This window comes from Rhinopithecus bieti, unplaced genomic scaffold (assembly GCF_001698545.2).
Source record: "Rhinopithecus bieti isolate Rb0 unplaced genomic scaffold, ASM169854v2 scaffold_43749, whole genome shotgun sequence".
NCBI lineage: Eukaryota > Metazoa > Chordata > Mammalia > Primates > Cercopithecidae > Rhinopithecus > Rhinopithecus bieti.
Window position 1 is genome coordinate 548,455 of NW_016818380.1, and position 23,110 is coordinate 571,564.

Consider the following 23,110-nt stretch of genomic DNA (forward strand, 5'->3'; position numbering starts at 1 on the left):
CCCGCCTCTGCCTCCCAAAGTGCTGGGATTACAGGTGTGAGCCACCGCGCCTGGCCTAAGCATAACTTTTTAGACAAAAATAAAAAATCTAGTAGTATTTTACTACATGGTGCTGTTAAAGTTGGTGTCTGAAGCCCTGCAATCATTTATTCACTTTTAGTACAGCCTCTGTTCATTTTGAAAAGGTGTAAGTCGGTACACTTAGAATCAGGAAACTTAATTTTTAGATTTTGTTTGCCTGCTATAAATGACAGCAAACTCAAAAACCTGAAGTCTTAACAGTAGTGAGCTGTTTTGTTTCAACAGGACTTCAGTATCCCAGCCCTATTAAAAAATGCAAAATGCATACACACGCCCCAAACAGCATAGACAGACGTTATTGAAACGTTTTTAAAAATGTAATGAAGATGTCCTCCAAGCTCCAGAATGCCTGCGAAAGATCCCTGAGCATGGCCCCACTTAAGGCATCTCAACAAAGGCTCAAAGCTGTAGAGACATTTGGGCATTTTACTGACTACATCCAAGCGTTTCCTAGACTTCCACTTTGGTCATTTTGAAACTAGCTCAAGAAACTAGCTTGATTCTCACTTCTACCAGGATGAGAGAGAGACAAGAGCTGAGAGAAATGTGGGATAGGAATAGGCTGGCAAGAACCATAAGGGGCTGAGGGAAATAATTATTATTTTTGGAAGTTTTCTACCTCCGTGATCTTCTTACTCTCTGGCCCCTCCCTCTTCCTCCCCACCTAGGCTCACGTTGCTCTCCTGTCCTCTGGCCTCCCTGAGCCTTTCTCATTTCTGTGCTCTCTCTAAATGTTAAATTCTTCCCAATTCTCTTGTTTGATTTCCCAAACTCTCTTCCGCCAAAACTCTAATTCTCATTTTCTCAGTGTGCTGATCTAATCTAGTAGTTAGGAAATAAATCTGATTAAACGGCTTCTAATAGACCCTCTCAGCAGCCAGTTCACAGTCCTCAGGTCTATTATCCTCATATTTTCTCTCATCAGAATGCTCAGAGAGGCTGGGCAAGGTGGCTCACACCTGTAACCCCAGCACTTTGGGAGGCCGAGGCAGGCGAATCACTTGAGCTCAAGAGTTCAAGACCAGCCTGGCCAATACGGTGAAAACCTGTCTCTACTAAAAATAAAAAAAATTAGCCAGGCTTGGTGGCTCCTTCCTCTAGTCCCAGCTACTTAGGGGGCTAAGGCAGGAGAATCGCTTGAACCTGAGAGGCGCAGGTTGCAGTGAGTTGAGATCGTGCCACTGCACTTCAGCCTGGGCAACAGAGCGACTCTGTCTCAAAAAAACAAACAAACGAACAAACAAAAAACCCAGAATGCTCAGAGGTTGCATCTTACAGAGGTAGGTGTTCACATGCTTTCAATAACTGGAACTAAAGAGAGAATATAGAGAAGAAAAAAAGGTTTCAAGTGTTTCTGGTCATTATGATTTACTTTCACATAAAAAGAAATTCCCAATTAAAGGTCTACCTCGGGCTGGGAACCGTGGCTCACGCCTATAATCCCAGCACTTTGGGAGGCCAAGGTGGGCAGATCACCTGAGGTCAGGAGTTCAAGACCAGCTTTGCCAACATTGCAAAATCCTGTCTTTACCCAAAAAATACAAAAATTAGCCAGGCGTGGTGGCATGTGCCTGTAGTCCCAGCTACTCGGGAGGCTGAGGCAGGAGAATCACTGGAACCCGGGAGGCGGAGGTTGCAGAGAGCTGAGATTGCACGATTGCACTCCAGCCTGGGCGACAGAGTGAGATTCCATCTCAAAAAAAAAAAAAAAAAAAGTAAGGTCTGCCTCATTACAGGGTTTAAGAATGAGACTGGCTGATTACTTGAGCAAGGCACTTGGTAGGTTTTGATCTTCTCTACCTTGATGAAAATTTTCTCACAGAAAAGAAATCAAGACTGAGGCTTTACGAAGTTTGCCACAAGGTCCATGTGGTTTTGATAGTTGCACAGAAGTATCTTCCCTTCCGGGAAGTCAAGGCAGCTCATGGCTTCCCTGCACTACTCTTCATGCACCTCACTGAGATAATATGGACATATTTTTCACTATCGGACTTTCAGGCAGGAGTATGCATTAGAATACTGTATATTTTATATATTTTAGAATAACAGACCAAACCTCACTGGTCATCAGAATCACATGGGGACTTTAAAAAAATAAGCATTTTCATTCATCTTACCCAGCCCTACTGAATCAGATTCTTAGCCAGAGTGAGAGAAAGGGCTGTAAGGAGCTGGGGTAGGAATGTTTTAAAATTCTCCCTGTAATTTTAGTGATCAGTCAGGTTTGGAGCCACTGTTGAAGATACAAAGGGGCCTCCCAGTACCTAAGACACCTGCTCAGAACCATAAACAGAAGGGGAGACAAGCCTTTGGGAGCCCCACCCCGCTCCTTCCCCACCTGCTCTCCCCTTCCCCCACCTCACCTCCCCAGCACAATGTTCTTTATGTCTCTGTTCTCAGACCCCTGTAACCTGAGCCACCCAATTCAGATACTGTAATTCCACGAAAGCAGGCAATTCCTCTTACAAAGAAAATATACTTATTAGGACCCTAAGTATTGAGCTTCACAAATAGCTAGTTTCATTTCCTAGTCATGAAGTCTTTGTAAAGTCAGTATCAGCACTGTTTGTACTTGAAGAAACTGGGGCTGAGAGGACTGTAGGGTAATTTTTCTAGGCACTCTAAGTTAGTCCCAGAGGGATTTGGAATCCAGTGGGGCAGGGTAGATTATCGATGTGGTAATTTGTGCCCTGTTCTTATTTCTATTGGAGACCTGTTTGATAGAAGAAGAGGGTGCTTTCCCCCTTCTCTTCCTCTCTGGAAAGAAACCTAGCCTTTTGCTCTGAGGCTTGAGACTCTCGGATGCTCAAGTGAAGGAGCTCTCAGAGCTTCTGTGTGTTTTAAGTTGTCCTGGGAAAAGTTCAACCAGGACTTTTGAAAGTTCTTGGCTCGGCCGGGCCAATGGCTCATGCCTGTAATCCCAGCACTTTGGGAGGCTGAGGTGGGCGGATCACGAGGTCAGGAGTTCACGACCAGCCTGACCAATATGGTGAAACCCTGTCTCTACTAAAATACAAAATTAGCCAGGCATGGTGGCGTTCGCCTGTAGTACCAGCTCCTCAGGAGCCTGAAGCAGGAGAATTGCTTGAGCCCGGGAGGTGGAGGTTGCAGTGAGCCAAGATCCAACTACTGCACTCCAGCCTGGGTGACAGAGTGAGACTCCATCTCAAGAAAAAAGAAAGAAAGAAAGAAACGAAAAAAGAAANTCAACCAGGACTTTTGAAAGTTCTTGGCTCGGCCGGGCCAATGGCTCATGCCTGTAATCCCAGCACTTTGGGAGGCTGAGGTGGGCGGATCACGAGGTCAGGAGTTCACGACCAGCCTGACCAATATGGTGAAACCCTGTCTCTACTAAAAATACAAAAATTAGCCAGGCATGGTGGCGTTCGCCTGTAGTACCAGCTCCTCAGGAGCCTGAAGCAGGAGAATTGCTTGAGCCCGGGAGGTGGAGGTTGCAGTGAGCCAAGATCCAACTACTGCACTCCAGCCTGGGTGACAGAGTGAGACTCCATCTCAAGAAAAAAGAAAGAAAGAAAGAAAGAAAGAAAGAAAGAAAGAAAGAAAGAAAGAAAGAAGGAAAGAAGGAAGGAAGGAAGGAAGGAAGGAAGGAAGGAAGGAAGGAAGGAAGGAAGGAAGGAAAGAAAGAAAGAAAGAAAGAAAGAAGAAAGAAAGAAAGAAAGAAAGAAAGAAAGAAAGAAAGAAAGAAAGAAAGAAAGAAGGAAAGAAGGAAAGAAGGAAAGAAGGAAGGAAGGAAGGAAGGAAGGAAGGAAGGAAGGAAGGAAGGAAGGAAGTTAGTTCTTGGCTCTTCAAGAAAGAAATGGAATTATCCAGAAAGGAAGGTGATGGAAGCCACTGTTTCACAGGAGAGGCAGATACGCTGCTCCTCAAAGAAGAGGGGATCCCAGAGGCAGGAAAAAGGGGTGCACATCTCTTGCACCCAAGTGTGTGGGGCAATTCAGAGTTTTCTGCTCCACCACAGCTGCAAAAGGGCGAGGAATGTGCCACCCTAGGTCAAACTTCAGCACTTGTCCCATCTTCAAACCTGACTCACAGGGAACCACGCAGCAAGAGAAAAGCAACTGACATTCACTGCACACCTGTAAGGTTCCAAGAACACTTTCCCCTGGGGCCCAGGGCATGCTGAGAGCCCTCCCAGTGGTGTGTCAGAGCAGATGGCAGCCCTACCCAGTCTGGTTTTTCTCCTCATCTCCATCCCCCACTGCTGGCTGCACCAAGGTTTATATCTGTGTACAGGGCCCTGGGGGGCCATGCTGGGAGATCTTAGCTATCTGCTCCTGGTGGCCATCTGCTCACCAGTTCCTAGCCTGTAATGCATCTTGTTTTTTTATCGAAATAACAAACAGAATGAGTAAAAGAAACCAAACATGAAAGAGCACAAACTGTATGTTCCATTTACATGAAATTCAAAAACAGACTATACTCGCCTGTAGTAATAGAGGTTCATACACTAGTTACCTTTGGCAGCATCTTCTATGAGACTGGAAACCCTCTCTTTCTTGATCTACATGGTGATTACACAGGTGTATACATATGTAAGAATTCTTTCAGCTGCACACTTAATATTTGTGCCGTTACTATTATGTGAATGTTACCTCCACAAAAATAAATACATCATAAAAGCAAACAAGCCAATAAACAAACACAGACACAATAACCTATAATGACTTGCTAGCTGCAGCTTGCCTATTACTGAGGCCACTTATCCCAACCTGCTGACTCAATCCCATCCCAATTCATAAAATGAATCTGGCTCCCTACCTCCAAAACTGCACAGGAAATTTAAAAAGCTAGAGAATAGCATTCAGCCCAATAGTCCTTGCCCACGGGGAGCTTTGTGGCATGGTGTTTATATGAAGAGATGACAGAGCCCGGATGCCTAGGTTCAAATCCCTGTTCTGCCACTTAATGGTTATAACCTTAAGCAGCTTACTTAAATTCTCTATTCCTCAGTTTCCTGATCTGTGTAATAGGCTTAATGATCAGGATTATACCAGATTAATCCATGTAAATTTACTCAGGAAATATCCAATAGTATTACACGCCAAGCCTATCATAAGAACTTTATCAATATTATCTCCTTAATCCTTGCAGCAACGCTCTGACAGATGGTGTTATCCCGATTTTGCAAGTGAAGAAACGGAAGCTCAAAGAGACTAAACTTGCCTAAGTTTACATAGTTGGCAAGGGTCAAAATCAGAATTTGAAATGAGGTCTGTCTTTTCTCTTTCTGTTAAAGGGCTTCTTTGATGCCAACCCAGACCCTCCCAACATCTGCCTCCTCCTGGACTGGCCTGGTGCTAACCCACCATCCTTCTGCATGTCTCTCACTGCCTGCTATTGCACCAGGACCACATGGCCCACTCTTCTGAGAATGTTCCAGTCCTTTGCATTCTGTCTGAGTGCCAGGTACAGAACCAGTCTAAATAATGAGCAGCGATTGGCTTAAGATGGTAAGCTGAGCTCATAGGATCCCATCTCCTTCCACCCAGTCTTTTTTTTTTTTTTTTTTTTTTTTTTTTTACAATAACAAGGGGAGCATGCTGTTTTAAAGATGAGATTCACCTAGCACTGGAAAATAGGAAAGGGTGCCCGTTATCAGAACATTTTTGAAATATCAGGTAGATAGAAGTTAAATAAAATCAACATTGACAAGAGTGGGAAAAAAAAATCTCACGCATCCAAAATTGACTGCATGTTCTGTGCTCCCAAGGATTTAGGGGGAAAAAAACAAAAACAAAATCGGCTGCAAAAAATGAACCAAATAAAAAATTAAAATAATGGAAAGATAACAAATCCAGAGAGATTCCAAACTCAGAAGGACATTTACAATAATCAAGAATCCAGAAGGTGGTTCTGGACCAACCAACAGTATAATTTATTAAAGAGCTGTAGCCAGAACATGGGGCCCATGGCCTTCCCCCACCCCTAAACTGGCCGAAAGAAAACACCAGTAGTGTCTGGCCTGGGCAGTGTTGGTGGGGTGCCGAGTGGGGCATGGGAGGCGCATGCGCAGGAGGAAGTGTTAGGAGGTGGCCAAGCGGCCCTACAAGAAAAAAATGTGCAGGGTCCGCCACCACTGTGAAACCTGCCTTACTTCAGCATCATGGCAGGGAAGTCCTGCCCATGTGTGGCGTATTGATTTTCTACCACCGCCATAACAAATTACCACAAACTTGGTGGCCTAAAACAACACAATTTGCTATTTTATTGTTTTGTAGGTCAGAAGTCTGCCTGCCATAGATCCCTCAGGGCTACAACCAAGGTGTCGGCAGGCCGCAGGGCACATCCCGTCCTGGAGACTCTAGGGGAGGCTTTTCTGGCTACTAGTGTCCACCCAGGTTTCTTAGCTCCTGGCCTTCTTCCTCCACCTTCAAAGCCAGCAGTGTTGCACCTCTCTGACCCTTCTTTCACAGTCATGTCTTCCTCTGGCCATAGCTGGGGAAGAGTGTCTATTTTTAAGGAATCATAGGGGTGGGCCCACCTGGATAATTTAGGATCATCTCTTCATCTTAAATGCCTTAATTTAATCACATTTGTAAAGTCCCTTTTGCCACATAAGGGAACATGTGCACAGGTTCCGGGGATTCAGGGCCATTATTCTGCCCCCACGTGTGGTCACTGGCTGCCTGGCAGATGACCTGCACCATGGTTTGGCAGCTGGAGCACAGGCTGCTCCCCTCAGGACCTGAGTCTGAGGTGCTATCAGCCAAGGCAACAATGACTTGACCAGACTGTGGCCTCCTTGGTTCCTGCTGGTTTCCAAGCCTGATTCTCAGTCTTCTGGTTAATTTTGTGAGCTACCTAAGGCCTGCCAATAAATTATTTCTTGCATAAATCACCCAGAGCCAGTATCTGTTATTTATAATCAAGAATGTCGACTGACAGGCTGGGCATGTGGCTTATGTCTGTAATCCCAGCACTTTGAGAGGCTGAGGTGGGAGGATCACTTGAGCCCAGGAGTTCCAGACCAGACTTGGCAATATAGTGACACCCTATATCTACAAAAAATTTTTAAAAATTATCCAGGTGTGGAGGAGCATGCTAGGAACTCACTAAATATTTGTTGAATGAATGAAAGATCAGTAGAACCTATACAATGGAAAATAAAATTAGTGATCTGAAAAATAAAGGTAAGAAACTTTCAAAATTGAAATTAGGCCGGGCATGGTGGCTCACGCCTGTAATCCCAACATTTTGAGAGGCCAAGGTGTATTTTTATATTTTGTAAAAATTAAAAAAAATTAGCTGGGCGTAGTGGCAGGCACCTGTAATCCCAGCTACTAGGAAGCCTGAGGCAGGAGAATCGCTTGAACCTAGGAAGTGGAGGTTGCAGTGACCCGAGATCACACCATTGCACTCCAGCCTGGGCAACAAGAATGAAGCTCCATCTCAAAAAAAAAAAAAAGAAAAGAAAAGAAATTAAAAGGACAAAGTAAATGGGAGATACAAGAAAGAACTTGAGCAGTATGCGGAATTAATCCAGGTGATTGAAAATCCATCTAATAGCAGTTGCAGAACAAAAGTAAAGAATCAATGGAGGGTGAAATCATCAAGGAAAAAATTAAATAAAACTTTCCAGAGCTGAAGAAAGCACACTTTTAGATGAAGGGGGCCCACTGGCAAGTACTAGTAACATTTAAGAAACCCACAGATAAAGAAAATCCTTCTGAAAATTTCCACATAAATAAACAACAAGCAGACGGGCATCAGACTTTCTCACCAACAATCCTGGCTGCTGAAGACACCAGAACATTATCTTCACAATTCTGAGAGGAAAACAGTTTTTGACTTGGAAGTCCCCCTATATGGAGGTAAACTTACAATCAAATGTGAAAACACTGAACACATGTTTGAACATACAGGGACTCAGAAGTTTTGCCACAAACACAGTCTCCAAAATAATTACAAAATGTGCTATAACAAAACAATAATGACAAAAAATACTCCAAAGAAAAATATAGTGTGGGATACAAGTAAAAGGGTAAGTGCCGCCTGCCCCACCCCGCTCTCCCCCACCAAAAAAAAAAAAAAACAAACTGTAAAACTTATACTGAACTAAGAATAAAACTAATCTGGTAAAAGTGCTTACCCTGTAGAGATAGCAGTGGAGGAAGGAGGAAGTCAGAGAGTGTAAACTTTTTGTTTAATAGGAAAATATTGAAGTGTGGCAGAATATGCCATGCAAACAAATGCCACTTTGGCCTAAGGATTATTTTAAGTTAAAGGCACTTGAAAATAGCAGATAAAAAATGCACATTCTCATCTCCCTTTTCTTCCTGGAAACAGGAGGTAAAAACTCCCATATGAAAGATGTCCTCCTTGTACCAGGAGAAAAGAAACACTCAACAGGGAGTTATAGCCAAGAGAATCCTGTACAAACAGGTTTTGTCAAAATAGTTTTTATCTTCTTGTAGGCTTTTTTTTGAGACGGAGTCTCGCACTGTCGCCCAGGCTGGAGTGCAACAGCGCGATCTCGGCTCACTGCAAGCTCCACCTCCCGGGTTCATGCCATTCTCCTGCCTCAGCCTCCTGAGTAGCTGGGATTACGGGTGTGCGCCATGACGCCTGGCTAATTTTTTGTATTTTTAGTAGAGGCGGGGTTTCACCATGTTAGGCAGGCTGGTGTCAAACTCCTGACCTCAGGTGATCCGCCCGCCTGGGCCTCCCAAAGTGCTAGTGAGAGGTGGCAATGTGCAACAGCCCTCACTCTCGGCACCTCCTCGGCCTCAGCATCCACTCTGGCGGCACCTGAGGAGCCCTTCAGCCCGCCACTGCACTGTGGGAGCCCCTCTCTGGACTGGCCGAGGCTGGAGCCGGCTCCCTCCGCTTGCGGGGAGGTGTGAAGGGAAAGGCGCGGCAGGAACCCGGGCCTCGCGCGTCCAGGCCAGCGCGAGTTCCGGCGGGCGCTGGCGCGGGCTCAGCGGGCCCCGCACCCGGAGCGGCCGGCTGGCGCCGCTGGCCCAGGGCAGTGAGGGGCTTAGCACCCGGGCGAGCAGCTGCGGTGTGTGCATTGGGTCCCCCAGCAGTGCCGAGGGCCGGCACTGCGCTCGAGTTCTCGCCGGGCCTCAGCTGCCTCCCCGCAGGGCAGGGCTCAGGACCTGCAGCCAGCCATGCCCAAGCCCCGCCACTGCCGGGGACTCCCGCGCTGCCCAAACCTCCCCGACGGGCGCCGCCCCCTGCTCCGTGTCGCTCGGTCCCATAGACCGCCCAGGAGCTGAGGAGTGCGGGTGCACGGCGCCGGACTGGCGGGCAGCTCTGCCCGCAGCCCGGTGAGGGATCCACGGGGTGAAGCCGGCTGGGCTCCAGCTCGGGACTGGCGGGCAGCTCCGCCCGCGGCCCGGTGAGGGATCCACTGGGTGAAGCAGGCTGGGCTCATGAGTCTGGTGGGGACTTGGAGAGCTTTTATGTCTGGCTGAGGGATTGTAGATACACAAATCAGCACTCTGTGTCTAGCTCAGGGTTTGTAAATACACCAATTGGTACTCTGTGTCTAGCTAACCTCGTGGGGACTTAGAGAACTTTTCCCTTTAGCACTCTGTGTCTAGCTCAAGGATTATAAACGTACCAGTCAGCACTCTGTCAAAATGGACCAGTCAGCTCTCTGTAAAATAGACCAATCAGCTCTCTGCAAAATGGACCAATCAGCAGGATGTGGGTGGGGTCAGATAAGGGAATAAAAGCAGGCTGCCCGAGGCAGCGGAGGCAACCCACGTGGGTCTCCTGGTGGAAGGGTTGTTGTTTTGCTTTTTGCACTAAATCTTGCTGCTGCTCACTCTTTGGGTCCATGCTGCATTTATGAGCTGTAACACTCAGCGCGAGAGTCCACTGCTTCATTCTTAAAGTCAGCGAGACCAAGAACCCACCAATTGTGGACTCACTGGGATTACAGGCCGTGAGTCCCCATGCCGGCCAACTTGGTTACTTTTCTACAATTGCTTCTCTAGTATGTAGGTGTAGCACTTCTTTGGTCCTTTGTTTCCACGAAGGTCCTCATGTCATGTAAAATTTATATAAATTTGTGTACTTTTCCCCTGTTAATCTGTTCTATGTCAATTTAATTTTCGGCCCAACTGAAAATTGGCTGCATGTTCTGTGCTCCTTTATGTAAAAATTTAGTCTTGATTTCGGTTACAAAGACTGCATTTACAGTAGGCCCTTTTATCTGCAGCAGTTCTGCATTTTCAGTTACCCGTAGTCAACCGTGGTCCATTTAAAATATTAAATGGAAAATTTGGAAATAAACAAGTCTTAAGTTTTCAGTTGTGAGCTGTTCTGAGTAGCATGGTGAAATCCCACACTGCCCTGCCCAGCCCTGCCTGGGGCATGAACCTCCCCTCTGTCCCAGCATATCCATGCTGGAGATACTAGCCGTCCTTTAGTCACTTGACCTTCTCAGTTATCGGATTGACTGTCATGGTATCACAGGGTTTGTGTCCAAGTAACCCTTATTTTAAAAGACTAGTCATGCTGGTAACTTGGATATGCCAAAGAGAAGCTGTAAAGTGCTTCCTTTAAGTGAAAAGGTGAAAGTTCTCGACTTAAGGAAAGAAAAACAAATCGTATGCTGAGGTTAAGATCTGCGTTACGAATGAATTTTCTATCCCTGAAATTAAGAAAGAAAAAAAATTCATGCTAATTTTGCTGGCACACCTCAAACTGCAAAAGTCTCAGCCACAGTGTATGCTAAGTGTTTAGTTAAGATGGAAATGGCATTAAGTTTGTGGGTGGAAGACAAGGAAAGAAACGTGTTCTGATCAGTGGCAACTGGGTTTGGTGCTACCCAAGGCTTCAGCATCCACTAGAGGGCTTGGAACTATTCCCCTCTGTTAAGTGAAATGGCATTAAGTTTATGGGTGGAAGACAAGGTAATAAATGTGTTCTGATTGGTGGCAATCGGGTTTGGTACTACCCAAGGTTTCAGCATCTACTGGGGGACCTTGGAACTATTCCCCTCTGCTAAGTGGGGACTACTGTGTATGCTGGTTACAAAATAGATACCTAAAATATTAACAGAAAGGAAGGCTATTTCCAAATGATGAAAGTCACAATTCACTAACAAGACACGAGAGTCAAGAACTTCTATTCACTCAATATAGAACTTCAAAATTCAGAAAACAAAGATGTTAAAAATACAAGAAAGAAATTAAAATCAATCTATAATGATGGGGGAAAACTGTGATACATCTATTTCAGAAATTGATAGACAAAAAAGGTCATCAAGCATATTTGAGCAGTACATTTAATCACCTTGAACAACTTTGTAAAGACGGCAGGAACCTTAATTACACAAAATCCAACTATGTTCGCCTTACTCCACCTCCAGGAAGCAATGGACACATTTGGCACTGCGCTCTGGAGATGCCATGCTCTCCTAACTTTTCTGCTACTTTATGGGTCCAGTATGGCCAGTCTGCTTTGCTGATGCCTCCTCCTGTTTGTGACCTCCTAGTGTTGAGATAGCCCAGGATGCAGTCTTCCCTTTCTCCTCTCCTCTCCTCTCTCTACACTGCCTTCCTAGGGGATCTCACTATTCCTCAGTCTTTTTTTTTTTTTTTTTTGATACAGAGTCTCACTCTGTCACCCAGGCTGGAGTGCAGTGGTGCATTCTTGGCTCACTGCAACCTCTGCCTCCCGGGTTCAAGTTATTCTCTTGTCTCAGCCTCCTGAGTAGCTGGGACTGCAGGCACGCACCACTACACCTGTCTAATTTTTGTATTTTTATTAGAGACAGGGTTTCACCATATTGGCCAGGCTGGTCTGAACTCCTGACCTCGTGATCTGCCTGCCTTCCTCGGCCTCCCAAAGTGCTGGAATTACAGTTGTGAGTCACCGTGCCCAGCCAGTCCTCAGTCTTTAAGTGCCATCCCCATGTTGTTGACTCCCAGATTGATTTCTCCAGTCTTGAACTCACCCAAGCTTCAGATTCCTTTATCCAAATCCACATGAATATCTGATAAGCATCTCAAATTTAGTATATCTTAAACTAAACTCTCAGCTTCACTACATACATCCTAAAGGTTTTGGTTGTCTCAGATTCTTTTTTATTATGGTAAAATACATGGAACAGAACATTGACCATTGTAACCATTTTAAAGTGTACAATTCCATGGCATTTGTACATTCACAGGGCTGTTCAGCCAGCTGCACTGTCTAGCTCCAGGACTTTTTCATCACTCCAAATGGGAACTCCGTATTTATTAATCAATCATTGCCAGTTACTCTTTCACTTACCTGAACCCCTGGCTTTTTTTTATCTCTACAGATTTGCCTATTTTGGGTATTTCATATAAGTGGAATCATACAACATGGGGTGTTTTGTGTGTGGTTTTTTTCACTTAGCATGATGCTTTCAAGGTTCATTCATGTGGTAGCATGTATCAGTATGTCATTTCTTTTCATAGATGAATAATATTCCACTGTATGGCTATACCACATTTTGTTTAACCATTCATCTATTGATGGACACACTGGGTTGTTTCCATCAAAACATACCAAAGTTTTTTTTCCCGTTGCACCCCAGCCCCAACTCTCCTCCTCCCCAGTCATCTCTATCTCAGCTGGTGGCACTACCACTGACCCAGGTACTAGGCTCAAAACCTAGGAGTCACCTTTGATTCCTCTCTTTGCCTTGGCCCCACCCCACTTCTGACATCCAATCAGCACATCTTGTTATATCACCCAGATACATCCTAAGTTTGGTCACATTTTACCACTTCCCCAGCTACCACCTAGTCCATGCTACTGTCACTCTGGCCACAACTCAGTCTTTCTGCTTCTTTTGTCCCCTTCCAATTCATTTCCCCACAGCACAAAATTATCTCTTAAAAGCATAAATCCAGATCATGCCACACTAGGACTGAGGAGCCTCTCATGCCTTCCCATTTCACTGAAATAAAGCCTAAACATCAGGCTGTGCTCAGTAAATCCAGTGTGATATGGCCCCTGCCTACCTACCTCTCTGAGCATCCCCTACACTCTCCAGCCACACTGGCCTCCCTCTGACCCTTTCCCACATACTCCCTGCGCTTCTGCTTGGGACACATGCCTTCCCCTCAGACCACCTGGCTCCCTCCTTCTCAACATGCAGAGAAGCCTTCCCTGATCTGAAATAGAGCCCTCACCCCAGACTCCCTTTATCCTCTTAAACTGATGGGTTTTTCCCTCACACAACTTACACAACCATGTGAAACTATATTATTTTTGTCTCTTATTATCTGTCTTCCCCTACAAGAATGTAAGCTCCAAGAAAGTAGGTTACTTTGCCTTCGGCCAAATCCCTGGGGCCTAGAACAGTACCTAGCGTGTACAAGGCATTCAATAAACCTTTGTTGCTTGAATAATGAATACAATGCATTATACACACACATAGAAAGAGGACTTTGTGCTTAATAAACAAAATATCCATTCTTTGCAAACATCTTTGAACATTTACATGAATAGACCACAGAGCACTTTTCAATCAAGTTGATGAGACTATAAATTAGTATAAGCTTTCTAATGAATAATTTCATAAGATTTATCCAATTTTCAAATGCAAATATCCTTTGAACCAACACCACTTATTGAAAAGCCCTTCCTTTCCACATCGAATTTCATTGACACCTTTGTGATAAATTAAGTGATCCTCTGTGTGCGGGTCTATGCCTGGACTCTATTCCATTCTGTTTATCTAATGTCTATTATATCACTTTCAGTGATGATATAAAGGTTCATATAGACCTGAAAAAAGTTTCTTTCCACAGCATTATTTTTTTCTACTAGTCTATGTTGTGGAGCTAGTTACTCTTTACAACAATACATTTAGTAAAGATTTAATACCACAGTAATATAGAAAATGATTTTGGTTTTGCTAAGAAGATTTTTTACCATATTTCAAAGCATTTTCTGGGACATCATCCTCTTGGACCTTGGTTTATGTGTGTGGATGAGGAAGAGAGGGGCAAATTTTTAACTTCCACTTTGCCGGTTTTTTTTTTTGAAACGGAGTCTCGCTCTGTCACCCGGGCTGGAGTGCAGTGGCGTGATCTCGGCTCACTATAACTTCTGCCTCCTGGGTTCAAGCCATTCTCCTGCCTCAGCCTCCTGAGTAGCTGGGATTACAGGTGCCTGCCACCACACCCTGCTAATTTTTGTATTTTTAGTAGAGATGGCATTTCACCATGTTGGTAAGGCTGATCTCGAACTCCTGACCTCATGACCCACCTGCCTCAGCCTCCCAAAGTGCTGGGATTACAGGTGTGAGCCACCATGCCCGGCCCCACTTCACCTTTTTACATCGATATCAAATATTCCTTCCCCCTTCCAAAGTTTCCTAAGGACATCTAAACGACATCTTGCAAATAATACTGAAAAGGTACCATGTTGTGAATAGTGCTCAGGTATCCTAAATAAAACATCTTGTAAAACCAACACTTAGTTTGAGAAGTCACAGTGCTGAAGCAACTGGTATCTCTGTGGAGATGTAACGAGGACAAGACTTTAAACTTTTTTTTATGTTGAAGACTCTAGCAGAATAGACTTTTATTTGTCCATTATGCAAATAGGAAAAGGAGAGAAAGCCAATCCTCTTTTTCATTTGACTGAGAAACCCTGTTAATGTTTATATAACTGGGGACATAGGTGTCAACTACATTAGCACCAGGGCAACAAACCAACAAGTAAGACTATGAGCCAGAATTACTAATGTTGTTGAAGGTCATGCTTACGCTATATGGCAACAATTTCTAAAATTTCTAGCACCTACAAGACTTCTTTGTTCAAATAATAATTTCAATGATAAATTTACTTAAAGAAAACAGAAAAAGCTAGTAGAAGTTGGGAATATTTGTGCAAGACTTTATATCACCCTGGAAATAAGACTGATGTCTTGTGAGAGTTCATTTAACATCTTACCTCATCAGATTCTTTTACAAAGTTTTAAGCTATGAAACGATCTCTTTCTCTCCCTCTCTCTCGTTGCTATGGAGAAGAAACATCTTTTTCACCTCTTTATTAGACTTTTTTTTTTTAATTATGAAGTTCTGTATTTTCAGAGCCAGACTCTGATATGTCATTAGTTAACACTAAAAGCAGAATGCGACCTGTGAGTCTCAATTTTAGAAATGGGAAATGGGTTGTTAGGATTTGACTTGACAGTACTGCAACAGGAACAATTTATCTTCCATGTTACAAAGAACAAGAGTCAGACTGACACTGGACTTCTCATCAGCAACGCTATGCCATGGTTTGAATGTGTCCCCTCCAAAATTCAGATGTTAGATTAAACCTTGTTGGTCAATGTGATACTATTAAGAGGTGGGGCTTTTAAGAGGTGGTTAGGCCATAAGGGCTCCTCCCTCACAAATGGGATGAAGGCCCTTATAAAAGAGGCTTCAGGCAGCTTTCACTTCTCTTGCCCTTCTGCCTTCTGCCATGAGAGGACGCAACATTCCTTCCCTCTGGAGGATGCAGCAATAAGGGTCATCTTGGAAGCAGAGGACAGCCCTCACCAGACAACTGACCCTTCCGTGCTGTGGACTTCCAGTCTTCAGAACTGTGAGAAAGTACATTTCTGTTCTTTATAAATTACCCAGTTTATGATATTTTGTTATAGCAGCACAATTGAACTAAAACACAAAGGTACTAAAACACAATAAGGAAATAGCTACTGTTATTGGTAACATGATTATAAACTGGAATAGTGTGGCCAGGCAAGCACAATTAAGTATGAAGGTGGAATAAAGACATTTTTCACACATGCAGGGACTTGAAACAATTACCTCCCATTTGCCCATTTTTGGGAAGTTGCTTAAAATATTCTGCGGCAAAACAAGGAGAAAACGAAGAAAGGGGAAGACCAGTGATTCAAGAAACAGTGAAACAAACCCAAAAAGCAGGAAAGAGAAGTTGCAATGTGACTTGCTATGAGGCAAGATGAAAGAGTAACCAGTAGAGATTGGAGGAGAAGGTGATGCCCCAGGAGGAAAGTCACCAGTGGAAAAAAAGTGTACATGGATGGGGAGAATGGTTGTAAGTAATAAAATGAAGTAACTGAAAAAAGGTTGAAAATATTATAAAGGCAAATGACACAAGAGACCAAAAAAATAAAAGGCAACTAGAAATACCACAAAACAAAAAACAAACAAACAAACAAAAACCATCGGCCAGCCGTGGTGGCTTCCGTCTGTAATCCCAGCACTTTGGGAGGCCAAGGTGGGCAGATCACCTGAGGTCAGGAGTTTGAAACCAGCCTGGCCAACATGGCGAAACCCCCATCTCTACTAAAAAAAAATACAAAAATTAGCTGGGCGTGATGGCGGGCACCTGTGGTCCCAGCTACTCGGGAGCCTGAGGTGGGGGAATTGCTTGAACCCATGAGGTGGAGGTTGCAGAGAGCTGAGATTGTGCCACTGCACTGCAGCCTGGGCAACAGAGGGAGACTCCATCTCAAGAGAAAAGAAAAAAACCAAAAAAAAAAACCCCATAATTTTTTTAAAGGAAATGAAAGCATAATGTGCCCCCTTGCTTCCAATGTAAAGAGAGACCTGTACTCTAGGAGTGAAAATTTAGTGTTGTAGTGTAATGGCTCATCGAATTGAATAGTCTGTGTAGATTAGTAAAGGTCTTCAAAACTAGGCTCTGAGATGCGTACCCATGGTCTGAAAAGCACCAGAGAACCACAACTTGTTCTTAAGGAAGAGAATGAAAAGTTAAAGGCAGCATTTTAGGCAAGGTAGCCTGGCAGTAGGAGAGGAAGGAGGCCAAGTGGTACGTCTGTTGCCATTTTCCAGGCGTGAGGTAGAGGAGTAAACCCACAATAGGGAAGGAAAAAACAAATCAGGAAGGCATTCCAAAGGAGGACGCTATAGGATCCAAGTACCAGGACTGTATAGAGGAGAGAGGATGGTTCCAAAGTTTTCTGGTCTGTGAACTGGGAAAATGGTGAAAGCTTTTATCTAATGTTGCTGTTTGATCATTGCACACATACTTTTCAGCCTCGTTGTTGTCCTCCTCCTTCTTCCTTTCCTCTTCCTCCTCGCAGGTTAATTTTAAACTCCTTGAGGGCAGAGACTAAAGCTTAGGTGTGTTTTGTTGACAACCAGCTCTGAGGCCTACCACCACAGGCACTGAGCTGATGCGTGTAGTTGATGGTGGTGGTGGTGATGATGATGTCGCAGTGCTTTATAGATGGGGAAAATGGGGAAGAGGAGTAATTTGGGGCATAAAATAATGATGATGGGGCTGTGCGCAGTGGCTCATGCCTGTAATCCCAACACTTTGGGAGGCTGAGGCAGGTGGATCACCTGAGGTCAAGATTAGCCTGGCTAACATGGTGAAACCCTGTCCCTACAAAAATACAAAAATTAGCCGGGCATGGTAGCAGGCACCTGTAATCCCAGCTACTCAGGAGGCTGAGGCGGGAGAATTGCTTGAACCTGGGAGGTGGAGATTGCAGTGAGCTGAGATTGTGCCATTGCACTCCAGCCTGGGTGACAGAGCGAGACTCAGTCTCAAAAAATAATAATAATGATGATGATGGAAATTAAACTTAGTGAGATGCCAGCTCCTACTGGGAGATGGAAGAAAATACTTTTTGAAATAATTACTGCTACTTCTTGTTTACTGAAATTCCTCATTTTATGTTTCCTTTCTTTAGCATCCTTTACTTAATGCCATGTCTACCTATGTAGAATTAAAACCAAGCATTATTGGGAGGTCTGAGCGCAGTCAAGGAAACTGACTTCGAAATTCTTCTTTCAAAATATGTTTTGGCTGAAAACAAATGCACTCATTTTTAGGAAGCAGAACTACTTAAGCAAGATCCAGCCTACGAGCATGGGTGTTCTATATCTTGTTTTGTTCTTATTTCTGAAGACCAAAAAAAAAGCGTTATTTTCAAAGGAAGCACTAGGTGGCACTTTTGATGTATTCGATAGTTGCCTCAGCTCTTTTTGGAAAAGGTTTGAGAGAAAAAAATGCAATAAATATTAAAATGGGAAAATCGTCATTACAATAATGAAGATCAGTATGATTGTGTTTACTACGTTACTATGTATGAGCAATATCTTTATGCAGTATTTGCATTTAAAATCTGGCTTCGCTTTCTTGATAAAAACTGCAAGAAGGGAACTGACATTTCTATAATATGTGAAAACCCTGTATGACTAAAATAATAAATGAAAATGTAATGCCTGGTTTGCAAAAAGATTGACTATAAATCTTCTTTTAAATAGTTTCTGTCTTCCATTTAGAGTGTTTGAATTTGTAAAAACAGATAACGGAATAAATTTTCAAGGTCCATCTATTGTGTAAAGCAAAATTTTAAAATCATAACTTGAAATAAGGCACTACAGCTTCAAGGTTTTGACTAATATTAACCAAAAAGGAACAAAAGAAAGAGAAAGAAAGAGAGATGAAGATTAAAGCAGATATCTCAGGGTTTTTACCTTTTTTAAAATAATAACATAAAAACTTTAAGCAAATGTATTCTTTTCTGTGATTCAGTTAGTTCCCATTTGGCAACTGCTTAATTCTCTCATGGTCCCATTTTAATGTCGAGAGATTGCAAGCTTTTAACAGAAATTCGGGTTGAGAAGGAACTATGAAAAATAGAAAATATTGTTGCCAAATACCATGGCAACAACTGTAGCCTGCAGACCTTTTCACGATACTGCATCTTTCCCCTACCTATTGTCTAGCCTTGGCAGTAACCATTTTATGGATTAGGTTCTCTTGTGGCTTCGTCTCACTTTTCTACCTCTTATTCTTCCTTTGTCTCATTTTTCTTCCTTATTTTAAATGTATTTTTTTCTTGTCATACCTCTGTAGGATAATTTAACACAATGAAATCCTTTTGGAACAAGCTGGGTTATAAATAAATTAATAATAATGCTAATATACTGTCTTGTAATTGCACTAATGTGTGGGTTTGGATGAAATTGACATTTTGAAGGTAGTATCTCATATAGTAGTAAACTCAGCATGTCAGAACTCAGAGCTAAATATGCAAAACAGCGACAGTGCTGAAAAAATCTTGGATCTCGGTGTAATAGTTGAATGTCTTTGGATGCAAATGATAGAAATGGATTCTGATTAATTGAAGCAAAAAGAGACTTTAACAGGGTGCTAGCTAGGAACTCAGAGGATAGGTGGGAGGCTGGAGAGCCAAATCAGGACACAAGCCAGGAATGAAGGCAATTCCTGGAGTCCAGGCAGCATGAACAACTGAAGGATCTTATCTGGGTGCTGCTCCTCCCGTATATGTGTTCCAATATTTTCCCATTCCTTATGCGCCTCCACTCAAGATGAAAAGTTCCAAGAGTCCAGACTGCTTGATGTTTTCTGGGCATTCACAGATTTATAGTACTAAAAATATGTGAGAGCAGGTGCAGTGGCTCACGCCTGTAATCCCAGCAATTTGGGAGGCCAAGGCAAGAGAATCACTTGAGCCCAGGAATTTGAGACCAGCCTGGGCTACATAGTGAGACAGTGTCTCTACAGATAAATAAATAAATAAGTTAGCCAGGCATGGTGGTGCACATCTGTAGTACCAGCTACTTGGGAGGCTGAGGTGGAAGGATTGCTTGAGCCCGGGAGTTCAAAGCTGCATACGATGAGTGGTGATCGCACCACTGTACTCCAGCCTGGGTGATTGATAGAGAGCCTCTCTCTCTAAAAAAAAGGAAATTTAGTATGGAATGAAAGCTCTCTTGAAAGGTTGCCAAAACATAAAATAGCATAAATTTGGAAGAAGAAGTCATCCCAGGAGTCCAGTTGTCTTACTTTGGGTCACATGTAGCTCCTTGGTTGCAGAGAGGGGATGAGAAATATTGAGTTGCATTCCAGTCAAGATTGTCCTCCAACTGGAAGATGCAATAGGAAATTGGGGTGCTCCTGGGAAGGGTGATCCTGGTCACTGGCCATCCAAAAAACAACGTATGTGCATTACATTACAGCAAGAGTAGATTGTAAGTTTCAGTGTTGTATTCTAAAGCTGTAGCATGGCGCAAATAGTGTCTCTGAAAAGTGCATATCCATGCAGAACCTCAGAATGCGACTTTGTATAGAAATAGAGTTACTGCTGATGTTATTAGTTAAGGATCAAGATGAGACCTCACTGGATTAGAGTGGACCCTAAATCTAATGATTGTCTTTGTAAGAGTCAAAACAGCACGCACAGAGACACACGGAGAAGAAAGTGATGTGAAAATGGAGGCAGAGATTGGAGCGATGCACCCACCAGGCAAGGAACACCAAGGATTGCCAGGATCACCAGAAGCTAAGAAAGAGGCATGGGGAGGTTTCTCCCTCAGAGCCTCCAGGAGCCACTAAGCTTACCCACACTTTGATTTGGGACTTCTGGCCTCCTGAATGGTGACAGAATACATTTCTGTTGTTTTAAGCTACTCATTTTGTGCCACTTGGCTATGGCAGCCATTGGAACCTAATGCAACCCATAAGAGCAGATTTTTTGGCAAAACCCTAAGAAGTAAAACCATGAGAATAGGCACATGGTAAATGCATTTTTGTGATAGTGAATACAAATGCATTTTTGTGACAGTGAACGTAATCCAACCCCTAAGAGCAGATTCTTTGGCAAAACCCTAAGAAGTAAAACCATGAGAATAGGCACATGGTAAATGTATTTGGTGACAGTGAATACATTTTGTGACAGTGTATTCCTTTTTATTTCAAAAGAGAATAAATCTATGAATGGTTTAGTTCATTTATGCCACAAAGAGCTGTTGAGTCCCTCTTATGTGCTGGGACATTCTAGGACCTGGAAATACAGGTGTGAACCAATGGGACAGAATCACTAATCTCAGAGGGCTTATACTCAGAGGGTTAACAGTAAACAAGACAAACTGGGGTTGAGATCAGGGCCAGGAGGAGAGCAAAGCTGGATGATGTGATCTAATGGACAGGAAGTGGGGAGCCCATTCAGATTGGTGGTCAGGCAAGGAGAAGAGAGCCAAGACCCAATCACGAGAAGTCAGACATTCTTGAGCTAAGGGAAGGGCATTCCACGCAGAGGGAGCAGAGAGAAACTGGAGCAGAGGGACTGCTGACAAGCAGAAGGAGATGAACTAGACGATGTAGGCAGAGACAATTCATGACTTATTTTCTAAGACACATCATAGAAGTGGAGAATCTTATTTTTCCTTTTTTGAAAGAAAGTCTTTCTCTTGTCCCCCAGGCTGGAGTGCAATGGCGCCATCTTGGCTCACTGCAACCTCCGCCTCCTGGGTTCAAGTGAGTCTCCTGCCTCGGCCTCCCAAGTAGCTGAGACTACAGGTGTGTGCCACCACACCTGGCTAATTTTTGTATTTTTAGTAGAGACGGAGTTTCGCCATGTTGGCCAGGCTGGTCTCGAACTCCTGACCTCAGATGATCCACCCGCTTCAGTGTCCCAAAGTGCTGGGATTACAGGCGTGAGCCACTGCACCCGGCAGAGAATCTTAAGTAGGAAAGTAACACCTACTGATTTAAACATTTAGTCGGTCCACCTGCTGTGTGGGAACAAAACTGCAGTGGGGCAAAGCGGGTAGGGGGCATGTGAGAGGCTAGCACAGGCCAGATGAGAGTAAATGGGCTCAGAATCAAGTAGTTAGTGAGCTGGAGAGAAGTGGGCTAATTGTGGATATGTGTGAGGTAGAGTTTGACAGGACTAGTAATTATTAGTTAAGTGCCTTCTCTTGGCCCACCGTTACTTGAAATTCTATAAGGGATACCTTATAGAAACTATTATATCACCAAGACTAACATTCAGGAGGCTTACATTAAATTGAACAAAAAAGATGGTATACATATGACATATTTATAAAATGTATAAAGACTCAGACAGCCTCAGTGTGTGATTGATAGAGGCAATAAAGGTAGGAAAGAAGGCCTCTGTGCCAACAAAGGTAACAAGGAAGGCTACATGGACTCGAGATGGGCCTTTGAAGATACATGAGACAGAAGGAGAGCATTCCAGGGTGGATTAGGCATGAACGAAAGAAAAGAGAAAAGTGGACAATGATTGTGCAATATTTAGGGTGGATGAATAAACTGATTTGATTGAATTAGAGAGCTTAAATACAGTAAATAATGCCAATAAAATTAGGTCAGTAAAGTGAGGGTAGATGACAGAGGACTGAAATCCAGGAGGAGTTTAGATTTAATCTTTTAAGCTGGGGGCAAGCTCACGCCTGTAATCCCAGCACTTTGGGAGGCTGAGGCAGGGGGATCGCTTGATGTCAGGAATTCAAGACCAGCCTGGCCAACATGGTGAAACCTCAACTCTACTAAAAATACAAAAATTAGCCAGGCATGGTGGCAGGTGCCTATAATCCCAGCTACTCGGGAGGGTGAGGCACAAGAATCGCTTGAACCTAGGAGGCAGAGGTTTCAGCGAGCCAAGATCGCACCACTGCATTCCAGCCTGGGCAGCAGAGCAACATGCTGTCTCAAAAATAAATACATAAATAAAACAAAATAAATTTACTCTTTTAGACCAGGGATCTGTAAGCTTTTCTGAAAAGGGCCAGGTGGTAAATATTTTCATTTGGCAGACCATGCAATCTTTATCTCAACTCTCAAATTTTTAATTGTAGTGTGAAGGCAGCCATACACAAAACTTTGAAAATGAGCATGGCTGTTTCAATAAAGCTGCTAATGAAAACAGGTGGGCCGGGCATGGTGGCTCACACCTGTAATTCCAGCACTTTGGGAGGCTGAGGCAGGCAGATCACGAGGTCAGGAGATCAAGACCAGCCTGGCTAACCTGGTAAAACCCCATCTCTAGTAAAAACACAAAAAATTAGCCAGGTGCGGTGGCACGCGCCTGTAGTCCCAGCTACTCGGGAGGCTGAGGCAGGAGAATTGCTTGAACCCGGGAGGCGGAGCTTGCAGTGAGCCAAGATCGTGACACTGCACTTCAGCCTGGGTGACAGAGTGAGACTCCATCAAAAAAAAAAAAAAGGAAGGAAGGAAGGAAGGAAAAGAAAACAGGTGGCCATGGGGCATGGTGGCTCATGCCTGTAGTCCC